Raw genomic sequence first — 20,504 nt, forward strand, 5'->3', positions numbered from 1 at the left:
TGCGGCGCACTCACAGAACACAGGCTCCTGTTAGACCTGCCACTGGTCCTACTGGGCGAGCTCTCCCCGGTCCTGGACAGCTGTGACCACGTGCTGGTCTGGCTAAGCCTCCGAGCGCAGGTCTTGGCTGTTAAGGCAGGATGGGCAGGCGGGGGAGGGGCTGCGGCGCGCATGCTCAGTCTGCCCTGAAGCCCTCTCTGCGGGCCAACCCTGCTGGTTCTGGACAGAGAGGTCCTCTTGTTCTCCTGGGGCTTCAGACTGGGAAGCTGCCCGTTCCTCGCTCTGAGAAGTACACAAATACTCCCTGAGACCCCAAGACGAGCTCCCCCATCTCTTTCAAAGACACTTTGGGTACCTCCTCAAGATTAAGTGACCGGAGGCTTGGGAAAAGCTGCTACCCTCCTGAAACCATCTGATGTTTATTAACTGTTCTTGCCTACCTTGGTTCAGCATATTTTAAATCAGAACGCCTAAGGGTTGTCTTCTTTTTGCAAAGTTACCCTAGAATATAATTCTCATATTAAAACATATTTATGTCTTTAAAAAAAGAAACTCTGGTGACCAAAAATTCTTAGAATTCCTCAAATTCATAAAAAAATACATAATTTATTAAACTGAATCAAGAAAAAAGAAAACCTGAATAATCCTAAAATAATCACAAAATGATTAAAGAAATTGAATGAGTGGTTAAAATCTTCCAATTATAAACAAAACAAAAAAGCGCTAGTTTCTGAATGGTTTTACAGGAAAAACTAAAACCCATTCTAAGAACAGATCATTCCAATCTTATGCAAACTATTTTATAAAATTAAAAAAGAAGTGTTTGACACCAGGTGCTACAACTTTTACAATAGGGTCATTCAGAAACGATGTGAGCAAGGGAAATTTAGGCCAACCTCAGTTGTGAACATAGATCCAAAAATGCAAAGTATTAGCCTCCAAAAATCAGAACTTTGATTCACCACACTTATATTCATGAAGAATCATCACACGGTTATCTCAGTTAATGCAGAAGAAATACATATTTGGAAACTTCAAAACCTTTCCATGACTTTTTTATAAATCTTACCAAACTAGAAATAGAAGCAAACTTAATCTGGTAAAGTATGTGTTCTGAAAACTTACAGATAACTTCATTAACTAAACACCAGGAGTCAGGGGAAGCCCTGAATGATGAAACGCTAACAGAACTCTTTAAATCAGAAGCAGGATGACCGTCTTTGTTGTGTCTATTCACCCATGAGCCCTAAGACAAGAAAAGAGACTAACAGGCTAGCTCATCATTATTCATAGACCATGTGACTGTCCACCCAGAAAACAAACAAACAAAAAATCTGTAGACAAAATGTTGGAATTAAATGTATTAAATTAAAGACATACTCACTTAACCCAGCAGTGGGGATGGAATGAATGAACTTGAGCTAAATTCAAAAAAATTCAGGTGTTCCTGAAACACCGCGTTTCAAAACTTGCATATATGTTATAGATTCTTTAGTAAATGTATCAACTGCTACAGAAATAAGATCATTTAAATTAGTGGGATAGTTCAAATGATGGTTAGAAATTCCGTATGTAAGTGATAGGCTTAATTAAAGCTCCTGTTAAAGGCAGGTCCTCTGTACAAATTTCAGTCACAGGAGTGTTGCCACAGAAAACACAATAACCACCACGAAATATACAGTGAATCAATGTCTCTTACTCTGCAGAGGGAGTACAGCCCTTAAAGGAGAGAAAGGGGAATCATAGTCAGTGCCAACTATGAGACAAGTACTGGCCTGGGGGGTGGGGGGCGGTGGTGGAGGGGTCCTCAGGTATCTGTTTTATTCCACAAACCCAAAAAGTCCTTGGAGAGCTTTCTGGCCTGGCTTCTCCTTCCAGCCAGTTCTGCAACAAACAGACATTAGGCCTTCCCTTTATAGTCATAAAGTTGATCTCACACCAACCTAAGCACAGGTCTCTTCAGACCATGAATAATTTCTAGATAAACAACACTTCTTCTGAAAAGAACAATTTAGTTCTACTGGAGCTCTCAAGGTATCAGTAATCTGGCCACTTGTCCAACACAATTTGTGGACAAGAAAGACTGTAAGCTTAGTCGATCAAGAACCACATGCAAATATATTGTTCCAACTTTGAAAAGCATATGTAATCACACATGGACACACTGACATATACAAATATTGCAATATCACCAGTTATCAGGAAAATACATATTAAAAACAGTGAGTTTCAATATGTCAGTTTGCACACACACACACATGCACACACAAATCATCTCCAGTGTTGGTTAGGGAAATTTACACACAACTTCCATATAAATTTCCATATAAGTTTATATGACCTTTCGAAAACAATTTGGCAATATCGGATTTTAAATGTAAATACATTTCCATTTAATAACTTCACATCTAGGTAACCATACAGGAAAAATTCTCCCACATTTGCAAAAAAAAGTTAAAAATCACAAGAATATTCTTGTGAATATCGTTTGTAAAAATAGAAAGAAGAAAGTACAAATCCATCATTTTTTATGTCTTCAAGTAAAATTAAAGAGCTAAAATACCACATTTTCAACAAGAATCTTAAAAGCTAAATGAATGTAACAAAAACTTACTTCAAAAGAAAGAGGATGGAGTCCAGCTCCTCCCTTTGCGACTTATATAAAAAAGAATTAGTTATCATGACAATGTGTAAATTTGAGAATCTTAAAAATTATGTTATACTGAAAGCATTTAAGCTTCAACATGCACTCATTTATTCAAAAACTACCAGGGGGTAGCACAGAATCTGTGTCAGGAATGTAGACAGACCCCCAGGCCACACCGCCTGAGTCCACATCAAGCAGAGCCGTTCCTCATTATCTGTTTAAACACAGCTTCCACATTTTCCAAGTCACCGTCAGCCTGTGGAAGGCAATATATTCCTTTCTCAATTAGTTACATACAAGCTCACATTATGGGGGAAGCCACAGCAGAAGCAAAGAAAGAGTTCTAGCTTTTTTGATGTGAAGAGGCACAGAGCAGTCATAACTTTGAAAAGCCACCCATGTCTTCAGGCCATGTGAACTGTCCTTTTGAGGGTGACAATCATAGAAACTATAAAACCTACAGCAGCCAGTTATATTGACTGTCCAGTCTAGGTGCTGTGAACCTGTACTAAGTGCTTGCCATTCAGCATCTAACTTAGGAAGCAGCAAACTGTTTCTGGAAAGGGCTGGTGGTCTATATTTTAGGCTCTACAGGCCCCCCTTATAATCACCCAAGCAGCCGTGGGAACACATGCATGCCCTGGGGATGGCTGTGTCCAACAACTTATTTGTACAAACAAGCAGCCAGCTGTAAGCTGTGGGCTCCTGATGTAATGGAATCCCCAGAGCTCTACGGAAAAAGAGAAGATGGCGTTCTTTTATTGAACAAATCTCAAAGAAGGTCTCTGTGTCAGAGATTCTTCCAGGTCATGAGGATACAGGAGTGATACAAAACACAACAATCTTTGCCCTGGGGAAGATCATGTTCTGGCAGGAGGAGGCATTCAATAGATGAGGGAAGGCTAATGGGGAATGCCAAGACAGCTGGTATTCAATTCTGACCAGGGAGGTCTGGGAACACCTTACTGATGACATCTGAGCAAAGATCTGAAAGAGGTAAGGAAGGAAGACCCATGGACATTTGGGGTAAGAAAATAAGCTATATGGATTTTTGGGAGAAATTTGCTCTGAGCAGAGGGACTGGACAAAGGTTCTTATGGCAGAGCAAGCCTGGCATGGTCAGGAAACAGCAAGAAGGCCCTGGTGTCTGCAGCAAAGGGGGAGAACTGCCACAAGTAAGGTTACAAAGCAGGTAGGGTAAAGGCAGGCAGGTCAATGGGGTCTAACTAAGGTCATTGTAATGACTTCCAGAATTGGGAAGCTATTTGAGGGTGTGGACTGCTGAGTCATGATGTGATGTATTTTTAAAGCATCATCGCAGCTGTTCTGAAGAGACTCTGGCAGGGGTGAGGGGATGGGGGTCACAATTGTGGGAAGAGGAAGGCCATTTCTGAGGCTAACTGTAATAATCCAGGTGAGGATAACGGGAGCGCCAGCATTACCAGCACAGGCAGTGAGAAGAGGCCAATGGTTCTGGATGTATTTTGAAGATAGAGCCAATAAACTTGGGTTTTGGCCTAAATAACGGAGGGCTGAAGTGATCACAAGATGATTTCATATTCATAGAAAACATCTTCCTTCTGTTTTTTGGTATACTTTCTTCCCAGTACGCCAATAAAAACACAGACTGCATTAAAAGCAAGAAACTTTAAAAATCTCAACCGTATTTTTATTGGTGCTTCATTATGTTTCTTTGTTGTAGACTCAAGAATACAGATTTTTTTCTCTCCTATCAAGAGAGGTCCATTTCTCTATTTGCACCAGAGAGGCTCGTAACTTATGCTGGCCAATGTGACATGAACAAATGTGAGGCAAGCACAAGCTTGAAAAGCCTTATGCACTCGCTGAGCTTGGAACCCTAAGGCTAGCACGTAAAGGAGTTCAAGATAGCCTGCAAGCACAGAGTGCCCTGGTCAATAGTGTACTAACCACAGGACACCTAAATGAGGCCACCTCCCACCAGCCAATGGGAAAGGGATACGCCAGCCTAAACCAGAATCACTGCCCAATAAACCCACAAAATTGTAAGCTCAATGACTGGTTCTTTTATAAGGCACTTAGTTTTGGGATGGTTTGTAATGCAATTCGATGTGCGGCACAAACTAACTGATACACTCTTGAACAAGTACATTTTTCCTAAAAGGACAGAGAGAGCAAAAGGGGGAAGAAGGGGGGACTGAGGAGCCTTTAAAATGTGGTTTTTTTGGTTATAGGGTTTTTTTTTAAGACAAAGGATTTTAGTATCTTTCTTTGCTATTTTGATTCTCCATAATATCACACTGCTTTCCTCCACGCACCTGTGAAAAAAAGTTAAGTGGAGCAAAACAAGGAAACAGGATAAAAATCAGATTGTTTCACATTTAAATTAGCTACCAATTTGGAAAAAAAAATTAAACTCGAGATTTAGGTGAATTTATAACTCATAAGGGGGAAAACGGATAATTCATTGAAAATCAAAAAACAAAACCCCTTGTGGACATCCTTGGGCACATGCCTGTATTTGACTTGATGACTGTAAGGACCTATTTAGAAACCGTCCCTGCTCCCCTTCCCCCAGGGGATTTACTTGGAGACAAGTCCTGGAAACCAGCTTCAGGTAACAAAGCCCAGATACAAAGGTGGGTCAGGCCAGGTGGAGACATCCGATCAGTGGGGGAATGCATACTGTATCCCTGGTTACCAAGGAGTATGGGCCCCGCCCTATGGGAACCTTTTGGGCGCCAATCCCAATCAAGGTGTAATAGGTTGGTTCAAATGTCTACCAGGGTAAATTGTAACTCAGTTGGTCACCTAGTATCACTGTGGAGTTTCCTGTGTGTGTTACAATCTCATTGGTCACCTGTGCGTGGCCAGGCCCAACCACATGACCTTTGCCCTTAAAAGCTAGTCTGTGAAACAGAGAAGGGTCGCTCTCTCTTGTAAGAGGTGCGTCCCCGAAGGTTCGGTTAGATTCTTGATGCTTGGTGCGAAATAAAGCTTTGCTTGACCTTCGCTTTATATCAGTCTAGCTCTTTTAATCACGGATCCATTATTGGGACATAACAATCACCACCTGGAACCTGGAGCATTCTGTGAGACTCTGAGCCATGTGGTCTGTGTCCGAGACTGCCACATCTCCTTGAGTCACGTTCCGTTCCCTCCATGCCTGATGTCAGCCTCAGGTCCCGCAGAAGCAGTCAGGGCATCCATACATTCCTCTCTGCACACTCTTCTGTATATGTGATCCCATCTCAACCCACATCCTCCAGCACCTTGCACCATCAGTCATCTCCCTTCAGTCAGCCTGCAAATAGGTAAATGCAGCCTGTAAAACCCGCCCTCAACCAAGCTATGCCTGGAGTTACGATCGTCTGTCCTCACCATCAAACTTTCTAAAAGGCTATTCTTGTGTGTGGCCTCCATGGTCTCACCCCCAGTCACTCCATCTCTTTGTCTGGCTTAGGATCCCACTACTCACCTCACCTTTTCTTTCAGTACTCAGTGACAACCTCCTCGATCTACCACCACTTCCTAATCCAGCTGCTCTGCAACTTTTTGCATCAGTGAACATTGCTGACATTTCATTCCTTGAAATTCTCTCTTCTCTGAACTTCTGTGACAAAATGCATTCCTGGCATCAAAGCCATGTCCCTCCCCTTCCATCCACTACACCTTTACTCTTCCTCTTTATCTGCCCAAGAAAAGAAGGAATTAACCCAAATCCTTAACTGTCACTCTCTCTACAAGGAACCTGTCCCTTGGCAACAGCATGATTGCTCCTCTCTTCCCCACAAGCTTCCGTCCCTACATTTTGGCTGCCCAACCAGAACTTACACCTGGGGCTCCCACAGACACCTCAACTGAGACTGGCTAAAGCTGCACTCATCCTCCTACCTCCTGGACCTGGTTCCCCTCCTGAGTTCCCACAACTGTTGTGGCAGTTGACAAACCAGACTCAACATTCTGAAAGCAGAGATGCACCCCTAAGCCTACTGCAGCATTCCTTACCATAGCCAAGATACGGAAGCAGCCCAAGGGTCCAGCAACAGAAGACAAAGTGGTACATACATACAGTGGTATATTATTCAGCCATCAAAAAGAATGAGATCTTGATATTTACAACAGTATGGATGTACCTAGAGGGTATTGTGCTAAGTGAAATAAGTCAGACAGAGGAAAAAAAAATACTATTTCCAGGCATGAATCCTTGAAAAATGCCCTACATATCCAAGTTTTAATGTAGGACCAGAAGCTACAGTTTTAGCATATATCACCACAATACAAAATAAAATCTTAAAAAAAAAGTGAAATAATAGGACAACAACAGCTAGGGTAAAATGAATTAACAATTGTCTTGCTCATCATCACCAGCACCACACCAGTTACATGTCTGACCCCCAGGCCAGCATAGCAGGTATGAGGACAGGTCCAGGCAGAGAAAAGGTTATTTGTTTTTCACGTTTTTTGAAAAATAATAAACAGAAGGGGTGCCTGGGTGGCTCAGCCAGTTGAGTGGCCAACTCTTGATCTCAGCTCAGGTCTTGATCTCACGGTGGTGAGTTTGAGTCCTACACTGGTCTCTGCACTGGGCATGGAGCCTACTTAAAACATAAAATAAAATAATAAAGTAAACTAAACCAAAATGAAATAAATTAAAATAAGAGAACAACTCTGTCAAAAGTACATGAATTCATAACCCACATGTAAGTCAAGGTCTACTTGTTCCAAGACAACATTAAAGCTAAGATGTCATTATCAAGACAGGAAATAAGATAAATTGTGTATCCCATGTGCCATGAGATGACCCCAAACACATCCAAGTCAGCCATGGCCCTCCACATGTCCACAAGGGAGGGCATATTATTCCCATTACCGTGGAGGAAACCAAGGCTCAGAGAAGTCAAGAAATGGATCCAAGATCATAGCATTATTTAGCAGCACAGTTGGGATGTATGGGACTAACCCCAAAATAGGCCATACCTAGTGGATGAATAGCTTAGTGTGGAGTTATAAAATCCCACGTAAAAGGCTGCCTCAGGAAGGCAGATAATCAATAAAGGGAAAATAAAGGGGTGCCTGGGTGGCTCAGGGAGTTAAGCATCCACCTTGGGCTCAGGTCATGATCCCAGGGCCCTGGGATCTAGCCCCATGTCAGGCTCCCTGCTCACCAGGGAGTCTGCTTCTCCCTCTGCCTCTGCTCCCCACTCGTTCTCTCTAAATAAATAAATAAATAAAATCTTAAAAAAAAAAAAAGGAAAAATAAAGACCATAAGCTTATAATAAAGACATGAATGGTGAGTCCAAGCTGTCAGTGACACACACACACCTGCCTACAGTTCTCTGGCCTAAGACACACGTGGAATTGACGGGGTAGGAGGCACACAGGCCTGGACAGCACAGCCCCCAGCAGACGGAGAACTCTGGTGTAGGTTAAGCTACCTTCCATTGTCCTTTAAAATGTCAAAACTGAAGAAATTGGGTGGGATTATTGAAATCTGAACCCGGGGGGCACCTGGAAGGCTCAGTCTTTTAGGCAACAGCCTAACAAGACTCAGATCATGATCCCAGCATCCTGGGATCAAGTCCCACATCAGGCTCCTTGCTCAATGGGAAACCTGTTTCTCCTTCTCCCTGATGCTCCCCCTCCTTGTGCTCTCTCAATGACAATAAATAATCTTAAAAAAAAAAAAAAAGAAAGAAAGGAAGGAAGAAAGAAAGAAATCTGATCCACAGTGTCGAACAACATAAAGAATGGTACTTTCTTGGGTTGTTTTTCATTTGTTTGTTCCTTTTTTAAGTAGGCTCCACAGCCAGCTTGGACACCAGTGTAGGGCTTGACCTCACAATCCTGATCATGACCTGAGCTGAAGTCAGACACCTAATCGACTAGGCCACCCAGGCGCCTCACTTTCTTGGGTTCTAATGGGACTTTTCCTGGGCTCCAATCCCAGCTGTATTGAGTGCCCAGGGAGAATTAAGTCCAGCACCATGAGAAAAGCATCCCAAGGCAGCAGTCCTCAGCAGGAACTCTACTGGTGGCTGCCATCATCAAAGAGTCAGTGAATAGTGGGAACAATGATAGCCACTGCCTTTTGGGTGTCACTGAACCATCCCACTCACCTTCAGGAAGGTCAACACAGTAAAAGCAAATTTTTTAGAAGAACATGGGAGGGCATCTCCCCCACTCTCAGAAATCGAAGCAACTAGCCAGACAGTGCAGCACTGGAGGAAAAATAAAAATATGAAGGAATGTGGGGCACCTGGGTGGCTCAGTCTGTTAAGCATCTGCCTTCGGGTCAGGTCCTGATCTCAAGGACCTGGGATCTGAGCCCCACATCAGGCTCCCTGCTCAGCGAGGAGTCTGCTTCTCCCTCTCCTTCTGCCCCTCCCACTGGCTCATTCTCTCTGTCTCTCTCAAATAAATAAAATCTTTAAAATAAAAAATTAAAAAAAATGAAGGAATGAATTAAAATGCAGAATTCAGAAACAGATGGAACTATATATAAAAACCTAGAATATGACCCAGTGAGTGAGGAAGGATTATTAAATCATGATGCCATAGGAATCGATTACCAATTTTTTCTTAGAACATAGAACACACTGTACTATGCCAAAACAAAAACACAAAATTAGGATTGAATACAAAAACAAAATTATCAATGTATTCCATCAAGTTCTTCTGTAACCTACTGAGCAAAACCTCAGTTCATCCTCCGAAAGACTCTGGGCACCACCTCAGCACACACAAACACATTTTCAGGCCACAGTTCACACTGCCCTCGATTGCCTGGGCTGCAGCCCCCACCCCAAGTCCCCAGGCCTGGGCTCCTCCAGGCAAACCCACCGCAAACTGTGCAGGGGCCCCTGCCCTAGGAAATCCCTGAACCTAACCACTTCACAACGGGGAGACACAGGAAGATTCGAATGGACATAAACTTGAGACATTGACTTTTTTTTTTTTAATTAGAAGGAAAATACAGAAAGAAACACTTCTAGCACATAGTGAAGAGCTAATCTCTCACAATGTCGAGAGTCATTAGAATGATCAAAACACGATCAATGGTCTGAGAGATCAAACTGGCAAAAAAACCAGAAACACCAGAGGAAATCCTCACAGCAAACAGAGCTGAAAGCCGGGTGCCCTGACCGGCTGACATTCTGATCTGTTGCTTACCACCAGAAGAAAGTGTAACCTTCCTGGGCCTCAACTACCCTCCTGACCAGCAGGAAAGTGGGCGACACCACAAAACTCACGGCTGGTCAGGGGATACGTGAAACGAGAATGCTGGGTGAGAGCCCCGGCACACCGCCCGTCCAAACATAGTCTGTGCCCAGTGAGTGGGAATTTCCTCTACCGCAGCCATGTGAAGAGCTGAAGGACCTGCACAAGATGCCTTTAGACAGCAATTCTGAGATGAGAAGACACAGAACACAAAACGTGTATGGAGTGAACGCAAGGACCCCATTTCAGAATCACCACGAGAGCACGAGGCTGCGAAGCAGCTGTGACAGGGTCCAAAGCCACCTGGTCATGGCCTCTTCTGCACCCCTCTCTCCTCTCTGCTGGGGCCCAGGCCAGCGGGACAAGGGCCTCTTCTAGGGAGAAGATGAATGACCTCTGGTGTCTCCACTGGTTCCAAGTCCAAGTGAAGTTCCTTAAACCCCACAAACAAGGTTGGCGGCCTTCAGGGAAATAAACCTAAAAGCAAAAATGTCCTTCTGCTTGCAACATACTTTCAAACCAAACCCCATGAGGACCCAGGCCACCTGTCCTCAAACCCATCCCCCTGGGGCCACCAGTCCTATGAAACCAGAAGCCACTAGCCAGAGCACCTGCCTTTTGACTGTACTCCCAAGGGGGGTGGGGGGGGGGACTCTGCACACATGAAGCACTTCCATCTCAGAGAGGCTGCAAGATGGCTGTTGGACACTTGCCAGGAGGCCAGCTGCAGATGGCCCGCCTCCAAGTCACATGTTTTCTAAAGACAGGATCAGCCTAAATTCCCTGAGTTGGCACAGGGCCCTCCTGCCACAGCCTTACCAGGCTCGGCAGCCTCGTGCTATCACCCTCACCTCTTTCAAAACCCCATGGCCTGGGCCATCAGCGCCCCTGGGCATCTGACAGCACACTCTCAAAGCCACCTCCCCTGAGAAGCCCTCCCCTACTCTCCCAGGAGGCTGCACGTCCTCCTTCCTCTGATGCTCCTTTTGGCTTGTCCCTAAGACAACTGTCTGTGCCCCTGCTCCTCTGTCCCTCCGCTGGATGCTAAAGCTCCAGCAGGTACCAGGTAACAGGTTCCAGATACCACTGTCTGGCCAAATGCCTGGCATGGACTAAGGATTCAAAGTTTACTTGCTGACTTAATTATTGCTAACAACTAGGTTCTGAGAAGGTAGGTTTCTGGGACAGTCCATCCAAGAAATATCTACGTCAAGTGTGTTCTTCCTCAAGAACAAGGTGAGCTGTGGACGTAATAAGATGAGGAAGAAACCCACCCCCCATCCCCATCAAGTTCCCAGCAGCAAGTCCAGCAATGATCATCCTATGCCCCATCGGCCACTGCACTACTTGGGGAGGAACAGTCAATGCACGCCAGTCCAGGAAAGTGAGAGCCTTCCTCTCTCTACACTGGCTTCCTGAAGCTTGAGGCAATCCCCCCAAGCAGTGGCCATGGCAGCCCCCGCAGGCCCTTCACCTCCTCCAGGCCCAGGTGGCCAGCCACGCAATACAGGTTTAAGGATGGCCAGCCATCACCTCCCAGACAAAGGAAAAACACACAAGATATCAAGTACAGATCAGAGGAAAGCTGTTTTCATTCCAGGCAGCAAGATGAACCTGCATTTTATTTATCAGTCACAAAAACATGTTCTGCTGTGAGCAGAGGGTAAGTGCTCTGAGACATGGGTGCACCCCTCACCCCGCCAGGGCCAGCCCTTCAAGACAAGTCAGAAAGCCCATGGCAGCTCTGCCAGTGACTCTGAGTGAGCCTTTGGAAGACAAGTCCGTCCTGAACAACAGTTTAATTTACTTCTCTTTAAAAAGCAGTGGGACAAGGTCTTGACCATGTCTTCATAAATAAACAGTTTAGGGCACCATACCCAAAGGATTTAGTTATGTCCCCAGTGGGCACACCACCACTCATGGATGGCTTCAGGGAGAAAGTGTGCTGTCCGCCCATGCATACACCCTCAGGTACTCAGTTGCCTGTGACTGATTCCTGCCCATGGGCATTTGCTCCCCGGGGCCCTCCCCATCTGGGATTCTCTCTGGATGCTGCAGGGTGCTGCTTCCTCATATCCCCATCAGCACCAAGGACACCGTAGCTCCTCCCGAGCCTCCTAGAGGGCACACCTGCTTTTGCTGCCAAGCATCGAGGGGTTGGAAATGCACAAAGATGCGGACTTTGTCATCCTTTCTAGTGAAACTGTTCAGTTGTTTTCCATTTAGATTTAGAATGAGACCCCTTTGACTCATTTTGGTCTATGAGGGGAGGAGCCTTTACAATGGATCCCTGGGATCCTCACCTGTGGTATAGGCATCACTCTGTAACCTCTAGGTAGTTAGGGATTGGCTTCTGAGCTATAGGATACAGTCAACGTGATGAAATATCACGTCTAGAGTTTCTTTAGACATCTTGCAAGGAGTTTCTCACTTCCTAGTTACTTTCTCATGTTCCGCTTCTCCCTCTTTCCCTTTTTCTTCTCTAGCTCCGAACCAAAAATCAAGCACAGATGTTTTGAGCTGCCATCCATAGAGGCTCATGGGGCAGAGAGCTGAGGCAGTGCCAAGGCCCAAAGACACACAGCAACTCAGATTCTGAGTCTAAATGGCTTCCTGAATTCTGGGAGCTAAGTGAGGAAAAATCCTCTGCCGGTCTAGCCTCAGTCACAGCCCCAGGCTCGGAGGTCTCTTGGGGTTGGGGAAACATGCCATATTATGCCTGTATTCCTCTTCCACAAAAGCTGTGGGAAATTCAATACCTGCGTTTGGAGATGGTGGGTATTGGCACAATGCAGTCACAGAGAAACAATTGATAACTAACTGTCTCCCAGGCCTCAGTCTCTCTCCCTGCCTTCCTCCCTCCCCTCTGCTCTGCTCCCAGTTTCTCTCAGCCATGGTGAATGCCTTTTTCCTCTCCTCTGGACAAACCGGCTTCTGGCAGTGAGGCTCTGTAGCAGAGGTACCTTGTTCCTGACACACAGCATCCAGACTTGTGCAGGACTAGCTCCCTATTTTTTATTCTGTTCTCAGCAACGTCACCCTCAGTGAGGCCTTTCAGGCCTTCTTGTCCAATGCTTCTGCAGCCTTCCTTAGGAGCACACTTCATTTGTCCTCTAGAGCCCTTGTTCTTTTCTTTCACATATCTTTATATTGTGCTGTGGGCCATGTCTAGACTGTGGGCTCTAAAGGGAAGGAGTCTTGGTATCTTGAGCAGTGTGCAGGGCCCATCAAGGTACGTGGTGTAGGGGAGTGCTTATGTGTAGAGTTAGTGAATGAATAATTGAGAAGTTCTTGGAGCCCACCTCCCCTTTTAAGCACCTAGACTGCAGGGAGAAGTGATACTCTGTTTCAAGCTGTTTCTGGGCCAGGGGACAACCAGGATGGTCCGGGCCTGGCTCTTCCTGCTTCAGTTTCTCCAGCAGATCTCCCTAGGTACCATGGACAGGGAAACACCCTACATCCTGTTCTCCAGCTCTCCTGGAACAGCCCCAGGCAGGCAGACCAGCCACGAAAGAGATGCCTTTTCTCAGGGGTCCTCAAGGCACTGGCTTTCCAGAGTCACAGGGCCAAAGGAGCAGGATCTCCAGGCTCTAAGAGCATAGGGAAGGACCTCAGAACCCTTCCTTTCCTTCTTTTCTGTCTACTCCCATGGTGTCCTCTTTACTATTCCAGCGCCCCCACCTCAGCCAGAAGAGTGCTTCTGCAGCCACCCCTGTATGTCCAAAGGAGGACCCTGAATTTGTCATGCAGACTAGTCTTGTCGCTGGGACCCAGATTCAGTGTCCAGTGCTCTGGCATTTTCCAGATGACATAAACACATGAGAAACAGGTAGGAAAGAACATCCTCACCATGACTAACCATCAGAAAAATGCAACCAAGAACATAATGAGATATCACATCACACCAATTGGAATTTAGCTATTGTAAAAATGATAAGAGCTAAGTAATACTGCTGAGGATATGGAGGAAAGGGAAGCCCTGGGCACCATTGGTGGGAATGCACATTGGGACAGTCACTATGCAAAACAGTATGGACGTTCCTCAAAAAAAATATAAATAAATCTACCATAGGATCCCACAGTTGCACGTCTGGGAACTTACCTATAGAACACCAAGGAATGTGTCCAAGAAATCCCTGCACTCACCGCCACGTTCAAGAAAAATTATTTTCAACAGACAAGACACCAAAAACATCAGTACCCATTTACAGTAACTGGATAAAGAAGTGTTTACTGATATAATGGGATATTAATCACCCATAAGGAGAGGAAATCCTGCTAGGTGTGACAACAGTAATGGACTTTTAGAACATTATGCCAAGTGAGATAATGAGACAGAGGAAGGTCAATACTACATATATGCAGGTATAGACATATACATACAGAGATACTAGGTAGATATAGATAGATGGATAGATAGATAGATGATAGATAGATAGATAGTAGACAGATATTTTTCCCTTCTACATGGAATTGGAAACAAAGAAGAGAAAAGGAGTCAAATGAATTCAGAAAAAGTTGAAGGAACCAGAAGCAAAGGGAGGAGCGTGGGGCAGGGATGGAGTGAATGGTGAAAAGGTACAAACTTCCAGTTTTATGAGAAATAAGTAATGAGTTGTAGTGTGCAACCTGATGACTACAGTTCATACTGCTCTATGGTGTATTTGAGAGAAGTTAAAATAAAGCCAATTCAGAGAGTCTCATCACAAACACACACAAAAAGGTGTCCTTTCTTTTCTCTTTCCTTTCTTTTTGTGTCTCTAAGGGATGATGGCGGTGAACTCAACTTATTCTGGTAATCTTCTTAGGGTCTACAAAAGTGAAATCATTATGTTGTGCACCTGAAACATACACAGTGCTCTATGTCAATTATATCAATAAAATTGGGGCAAAAAAATTTTACTATTCATGAGTCTCAGGAAAGTTGACTTGGTAAAAAGAATGACAGGTAAACAAAACTGAAATCAGCAGAACCTAAAGTCAGTAGATTATGATAGGGCTAAAAGCATCCAAGCCACTTGCATAATCAAGGGACTCTGAGTTTAAAAAATCAGTGAATTAAAATGAAAGGAGATGAAGTAGAATTTTAAATGTGTTCTATTTAAAATAATTGATCAAGGAATAAAATGCCTTCATAAATTAACTCTGAAAATTACCTTCTCACATAAAGTTTTCATGTTTTGAACAACTCCAATTTTAAGCTTTGAAGTGGGCATGGAATGACAACATTTAGTTCAATCCAAGTTGTCTCAGGGAAAATGAATGAAGTAAAATGCCTGAGATAGGACCTACCTGGAAAGGTATAAATGGCCTGATGAAATTCATAACTTTGTCTCTGCAGCATTTCAATATATTTTTATGTCATTAAGTATGTGAAGTTCATGGAGTACATTATAAATGTTTTAAAGGCATTAATATCTTTGTACCACCTTCCTGTACCCTGTCTTCACATCTCATGGCATCTTGTGAAACTAAAGCTCTTTACCATGAATCAGAATCTTCCCATGACTGCCTCTTTCCAGCCCTTGGCAAATAGCATTTTACTTTCTGTCTTTCAGAATCTACTTTAGGGAAGTGCTAAGAGTGATGTCAGAGTTTGTATTTTTATGAATACTCATTTCATTTAGCATAATATCCTCAACGTTCACCCATATTGTGGCATATGTCAATGCTTTCCTTCTCTCTTTTTTGGACAACTCCAAATATGTTTTATTTTGCAGAACATACAATGTCCAAATATCACCACCAGAAAAATATATTTTTTAATTTTTTTATTAACATATAATGTATTATTAGCCCTAAGGGTACCAGTCTATGAATCGCCAGGTTTACACACTTCACAGCACTCACCATAGCACATACCTTCCTCAATGTCCATAACCCAACCACCCTCTCTATTCCAGCGGGTGTGTGTATGCAACATCTGTTCCTCCTTGGACAGATTCTTAGCTTGTGTTCATGGTTTAGCTTGTATGAACAATGGTGCCATGAAAAGGTGTGTTCAGATACATCTTCAAGACCATGCTGTCAATTGAGTTGGGTATCTACCCCAGAAGTGGAATTACTCGACCACTTGGTGATTCTAATGTTGATTGTTTTGAAGAACTGCCATACTGATTTCACAACGATGCTGTTAAACATTCCTACCACACACAGTGTACAAGGTTCCAACCTCTCTGCATCTTTGCCAACACCTGATCTTTTCTCTTCTTCTAAGTCTTTCTTTCTTTTTCTGGGGTGGGTCATCTTAATGGATGTGAAATGGTATCTCATTGCTTTTCATAATTTGGATTTCCCGAAAAATTAGTGATGGGAGGTATCTTTTCAAATTTCTCTCCGTGTGCCTATCCTTGAGGATATGTCTATTCCCCACCTGTACATTCACACATTACATATACTTTGTTTGTTGTCGTTGAGTTTATGTGATCTCTATGTATTGTGGATATTGAGCCCCTGTCAGATACATGGTTTGCAAATATGGTCTCCCATCCTGTGGACTGTGCTTTTCCTTCATTGACCAGGTCTTTTAAAGTCACAAAGATTTTAACTATTCTGAATGTCCAGTGTGTGAATTTATTTTTATTTTCCATCTCTGCCTTGCAGGTCCTATCCATTAAATCATTGCCAAATCCTGTTTTGTGAAGCTGATGAAGATGACTGCAATGGAGCTCCAACTTGAGAGATGAAAGAGGTTCGTTGGTGGAGGCAGGTAGCAGCATGAACTGGAGAAGCACAGGCCTGATGACAGGGTCCTGACAATATGTGATGGCAAGATGGTAGGAATACGTATGCTGGGCTAGCAGGAGACGTGTACTGGAAATGGTACCCTGTCCATTTTGGGCACCACCTGTGTGATGATGCGAGCAGTGATACATACGACTGGACATGTCCCCAAGCTCAGCCCTTCTTCAAGTGAGCCTTTTACTGCACTCTGCTCCATTAATGTTTGAAGCATTTCCTCATCAGATGAGGGACATAGTCTTACACAACAAAGAGTGCTGAATGTGGCGTGAGTGACACCTGTCTCCAAGGAACTTCTAATTACTCTATCAAGTTGAGTCAGTGTCTGAAATTAATTGCAAAGAAGTTTGTTCCCGCATATGGCTTTACTCTATCTTTTGATATACAAATCTTGTTCCAATTTTTGTAATAAAGTGGAATGCAGGCTGCTCAGTGTGAGGAGCACGCCAGCCTGAATTTGCTGCCTCCCAGTTAGCAAGCGCCCACAGATTCCCTAGCATGTTTTTGAAAGAGCCTTTGCATTTGAGTTTTTTACCCAGGAGTCTAAGTTGCACAGCACATTTTGATGCTCCAAACTGTGATGCATTTTTATGTAAAAGTAAACAGCTGAGCCCATAGTTCTGGTGCAATAGGTCGTCCACAGGAGGTGTGCCCTGTGGCCACCTTTTAGTGTGGTCAGCCTATGTGCACCACTGGTGCCCACACCTCCAAGAAGAGGGTGCGGGGGTGGAGCTAGACTGTTGCTCTGTGCACATGGTCACATGGAGATTGGGCTTTGTCCCCCAGAATTGTGACATCACGCCTAAGTCCTTCTCAGCCAAATGGGGTATAAAGCCCTCTATTTTTTTTTAAGATTTTATTTTTTGGGGGGTGGGGCAAAAGCAGAGGTGCAAAGTCTCCAACAGATGCCCCTCTAAGTGTGAAAGGCCCATGTGGGGCTCTATGTCACATCCTGAGATCATGACCTGAACCAAAATCAAGAGTGCTCAGCCCACTGAACCACCCAGATCCCCCGGCAGCCCTCTCTTGAAATGAAATGTCTTAAGTGTTCAGCCACTGGTCTCATGGCTATGCGTTCCTGGGGGCCTGTGTCTGCTCAGCAATCCAGGAATGGAAAGGAAGGCCCAGTGGCCAGATCGCATCACAGGCTAGACACTCTCACAGGCACAGAGGCCAGGAAAGGCACTCCTACTTGAGAGCCCACCACTAGCCTTGTGTCACTGGTGTGGGAAAAGAGGATTGCCAGGGACAGTTGCCTCACTTAAGTGAACTAGCAGTGACTGGCAATGACCTCACCACCTAACTCTTGGATGGTGTCCACTTTTCTACTAGTAACAGGAACAGTGGGCATCCTTCCAGGCATCGGTCATGTTAACTGATGATGCTGTGTAGTAGGTGGGTTTTGACCCATTTTACAGGTGAGAAGACTGAGGCACTCACCTGAGGTCTTGCACCTACATTTCTGAGCCAAGATCCGAAGTCCGCATAAGCAGAGATCATAGCAGTGCCTCCCATAGGGTAGGTTTGTAAGAATAAAACAGCACAGTGGGGCAGCCAGATTGCAGAGTCAGGAGGACACATTCCCATCCTGGGGGTACGGCCAGGAAAGAAGCCATAAGTGCAAAGGAGAAGCTGCTATGCCCTAGTCAGTAACTCTCAAGAAAATCATGTCCTCAAGCTGCCCCTTCTTTCCCCCTTCTCTCCCCATGGATCGGGGGTGGTAAGAGGGTGGGTAGCAAAGCACTCAAAGGCCCTCACCTCAGGGTCAGGTCCTGCAGAGGCCAGTGGGGCTGCGTGCCGACCACGGCCATGTGACTGGCTCAGTCCTGCCCTCACCCTGATGGGAGGTCACACTCTCTGCCTGCAGAGCAGAAACCAACTACCCCGGCTGGATCCAGCTGCAGGTGGTGTCTGGGCCAGGGGACAGCAGCCGGGGCCACAGCACAACTCAGTGTCCCATCAGAGCTGAATCTGGGGCAAGGGCACAAGCACATGACCTGATGCAGCTCAGTCAGACGCTGGCCTGCCACTTCCTGCCACAGTCCAGGGCACCCCTTGGGGCCTGTCTGGGGAAGTGAACAAGTCCCACTCTTTGGTCTGCCACCCAGCCGGCCCTGGCTTCCCCCAAACCCAGACTGCAGTCATAGAGGGGGACAACAGCCCTCAGCTTACAGGTGAGGGGACTTAGGTGAGCTGGTCCTTGACTGTCCCATGGCCCTGTGGCCTTTCAGGCCAGGAGGTTTTCAGGCAGGTAAAGCTTCCTTCTCAGTGGCCCGAGGACAAACTCCAGAGCGTGCCTGGCCTTCCTCTCTGGCTCCCCTCCCCCTGCACGTGCTTCTCACTGTCCCCACACACCCCTGCATCCTGCACCATTCCTGGAGGCCAGGTCCAGCCCCCGAGGGGCTCCTGCTCTCACCCTGCTGCTGCCTCAGCTAGAGCACATCTGCCATGAACCTACCGTCTAAGGGTCTTCCGCCATCTGGCTTTGTCCACTGCCCCAGCTTCTGCCCAAGGTCCCAGGCCTCATTCCAAGTCTGCTGCTGGCTCTTCACTCCCAGGTCTGGGGCCCATCTTCCCACCACTGTGGCTTCTACTCCCTTCTTCAGACCTGCAGGCAGAGGGAAGAGCCCCCACAGGAATTCTGGCCCACTGTGCACCCAGCCTGCTGGAAGAGCCCACTGGCTCTTCCACATGCACTTCCCCTTCCTGAGCAGGGGAGAAAGTTAGAGACCCAGAACTCAGGGTGACTTCCTCATGCTGAACCTGGGTCCCCACTCACACATGCTTCCCTGTGGCCCAGTGCAATCCTTGAGTCACACTGTTATCTGGACGAGGCTGGCGAGCAATGGAGCCTCATTGTCTACACATCAGTGCTATGCCTTGACCTTACTGAGTCCTCACAGTGGAAATGCGACTGCATCATTTTGGTGGCTGGGGTATCTTCATGTTGGCATGAAGCTGAGAATTAGGAAGAAAAGAGGTCTCTGTGCCTTGGTCACAAGTAGAGTTTGGAAACATTCATTCATTCAACAGATAGTATCCAGATCCTACTATGTGCTAGGTCCAACCCCTGATACTGGTAATAGGTTTTATTTTTCTGTATCAGTAAACCTCCTGCAGCCCTGGTTCTCTGGTCAGAAACCTCTCACGACTTCCTCTTCCATCGCTCCAACCCACCTGAGCCAAGACCATTCACTAGGGGTCTGAAGGAAGGCATGTGGAGGCCTCCAAGTCCAGGCAGCCCTCTCCATCCAAAGGCTCTTCCTTGTCTTAACCCCCTAATTTCCCTGCATGGTGGCCCCTTAGCCCCACCTGACTCAGGGGCCATGGGAAGACCGCAGGCTTGGGGGGGCCAGGGTGAAGCAGGTGAGGACCGCTCTGCCCTGACCAGCTGGCGGCCTTGCCAAGGTCATGCGGCATCTCTGACAGGTCACAGGGAGGAGAGAGGCATGACCATCAACCATCCATTCCACATACTCGAGGGGGCATGGCCCTTCCTACATAGAACGAATAAGCATTTCATCCTGGAGATACTCCCAGTCCTCTGTCTTCATCCATCACCGCAGATGACTGTGGGCGCCAGTGTTGTTTCCTCCAGGCCAGTGTCTGGCTTTCTGGCCTTGATATAGATTCCAGAAAGGTGGCTCAAGTCACTGTCTGGGCACTGCCTCCCTGGGCCTGGAAAGCAGGATGGAGTGTGCAGTGGAAAGTCTCCACCTCCCAGACCTATGGAGAGCGGCTGTTGGGGCAGCTGGAGGAGCCAAGGGTGGGGGACAGATTGCCTGGCTCTTCAGTAGTCCTGGCTTCCACCATGTGGCCTTCCCCAAGCCATTCACCCTCTGGAGCCTCAGTCTCCTCCTCTGTACAACCAGCAAAGAGAGGCCGACCACCAGGGTGAGCAGGAACAATGTGCCT

The sequence above is a fragment of the Enhydra lutris genome, unplaced genomic scaffold, assembly GCF_002288905.1.
Source record: "Enhydra lutris kenyoni isolate GAN:26980312 unplaced genomic scaffold, ASM228890v2 scaffoldscaffold6, whole genome shotgun sequence".
Lineage (NCBI taxonomy): Eukaryota > Metazoa > Chordata > Mammalia > Carnivora > Mustelidae > Enhydra > Enhydra lutris.